Raw genomic sequence first — 2293 nt, 5'->3', positions numbered from 1 at the left:
CCCTGGTGCCCGGCGTGGCCTCAGCAAGAGCACAGAGGTGCAGGCAGCCAGGACCTGTCCCAGAGGGGCTGCGGCGGCCTCAGCCCAGGGCCACTCCCCCTCCCCCGCTTCCCCAGGGCCACGGGCGGCTTCCCCAGCCCCGAGCCCCCCAGACCCCAGCCACACGCCTCCGCCTTCCCCACCTGTGTGGGTGGAGCCCTTGGGCCTGGGGGCGGCCCTGGTGCAGCGCCAGGTCCCCCAGTCAACAGAAGCCCCGGGCAGGCCGCAGGACGAGGCCTGCGCCAGTCTTGGGGTCAGCAGTGGACAGAGGAGACGCGGCTTCTGGCGCACGGTGGCCTCTGCAATGACGTCACCAGGCTTCCACTGACCGGACGGTAACACAGCTCAGCACCGCGAGTGCCAAGTGCCGCGGCCCAGCGGCCTCACAGGCCTGGCCAAGGTCACTCCAGGAGCTCAGAGGAGCCGCTGGGCTGAGCCAGGCCCAGCGGTCCCTGGAGGGGGGTCGCTCTGGGGCCTGGGCACAGGGCGGGGGACAGGCGGCTGCCTGGCTCTGGGAATGCGGCCTCACCAGGCAGTGGTCCCTGTGTGGGTCAGCTGAGTGACAGTCGCATCCCCAAGGCCAGGTGAGCTCAGCTCAGGGTGGTGTGGGGGGGCCTGAGGGGGAGGGGCGGGGGGGGGGCGTTCCACAGGCTTCCCGGGGCTTTTAGTGTCCAAAATGGGAGGGGAAAAAGAGGGCCACAGGCGTGCCTGGGGGGAGCTGCCCCGGCAGGGGTCAGGGGCAGGGCAGGAAGGCACTTGGGCTCTCCCCATGGGGGCGGGAGGTGGGAGGGAGCCCCTGACTGGGTGACCCTCAGACCAGGCCTTCCAGGCACGGCCACGCCCCCCCCTCCCCGCTCACCACCAAGGGACACCTCCAACCAGAGGGCCCGGTGCAGGCTCGGAATCCGCCTCAGCCTGGAGCCCAGGGGCCAGGAGGAGGCTGGAGGGTGCAGGACGTGAGTGACCCCGGCGTCCCTGGGGCAGATTCGCGGCCTCACCGGGCCGGGGCTCGGCACAGTCTCGCCGGGCTGACGTCACGGCATCGGCCGAGGTCGGCGTCCTCTGCTCCGGTGCTCGCTGGACTGTGGTCCCTGCTTCCCGGGGCTGGGCGCTGGGCCGGCTCCCCCAGCCTTGTTCCCTCTGATCAGGTCTGGGGGTGCTGCCCCCACCGCTGGGGAGGGGCTGCACAGGGCATGTGCTCCAGGGCCAGGGGCTGGGGGCTCTGCTCTTCCCAGGCTACTAAAGGAAGCTTGGAAAGCCCATGGGAGGGGCCCCCGAGACGCCCGGGTGGAGGTGGACCGGGGAGGTTCCCAGGCGGCCACTGCACCCCCGGTGGCTTCGCTGTCTTTGAGGTGGGGGTGGCCGCTGTGCCCTCTGGGTGCAGCAGCTGCTCCGGCCCCGGACAGCAGCCCTCGGCGGCAGCGTTCCCAGCCCAAGCTCCTGGCAAAGGCGTCCCTGGCCGAGCCTGGGCCCTCAGCAAGCCCCAGACCCAGGGACGGCGCCAGCAGCGAGGTGCAGACACCTGCCAGGCCCACGGTTCCTGGGGGCCCCTGACCTCCTCCCAGGGCGACGCTGGCTTCAGGCAGGGGGGGCTGTCAATCAAGCAGCTCGGAGCCGGGGCGGTCAGGGGCTCCGCCGTCTGGGACGCAGGCTGGATGGAGGCCCTGCCTCCTGGGCCCAGCCAGTGACCCCCGGAGCGCTCCAGGTCCGCACAGGGGGCCTTTCCCAGCGTGGGCTCTGGGTGCTCCGGGGTTGGACGTTGGCTGGAGTCCCAGCTGCTCTGATTCTGACCCAGCTCCCTGGCAACGCGCCGGAAGGCAGCAGGCCCCCGCCACTCACACGGGAGACCCGGATGGAGCTCCAGGCTCCTGGCCTCAGCCTGGCCCTGTCCTGGCTGTTGTGGCCAACTGGGGGATGAACCAGTGGCTAGATCTCCCTCTCTCTCCCCCCCGCCCCGCTCCCCTACACGTCCCTGGTCCCTCACCAGATCAGAGCAGGGGTTAAGGAGACAGTGAGGTGGGCACTCTGTGGGTTGCAGCCCTGGAGGACTTCCTGGACGGAGTGGCCCTGCTGGAGGACACAACCTAAGCAGAGGCCTGGAGGCAGAAGAGAGTGAACCACGGTGGGGTGAGCGGGAGCAGGCAGGTCTGGATGCGGGAGCCATGGGGGCTCAGCTGAGCTGGGACTCAGCAGGGGGCTGTGGGGGTGGGGTGAGCTATGGTGCCGCAGGGCAGCTGCAAGGGGCACCAGGGAC

The sequence above is a fragment of the Oryctolagus cuniculus genome, chromosome 11 (genome assembly GCF_964237555.1).
Source record: "Oryctolagus cuniculus chromosome 11, mOryCun1.1, whole genome shotgun sequence".
NCBI lineage: Eukaryota > Metazoa > Chordata > Mammalia > Lagomorpha > Leporidae > Oryctolagus > Oryctolagus cuniculus.
The sequence above is the reverse complement of the archived record's forward strand: the minus strand, read 5'-3'. Positions refer to the sequence as shown.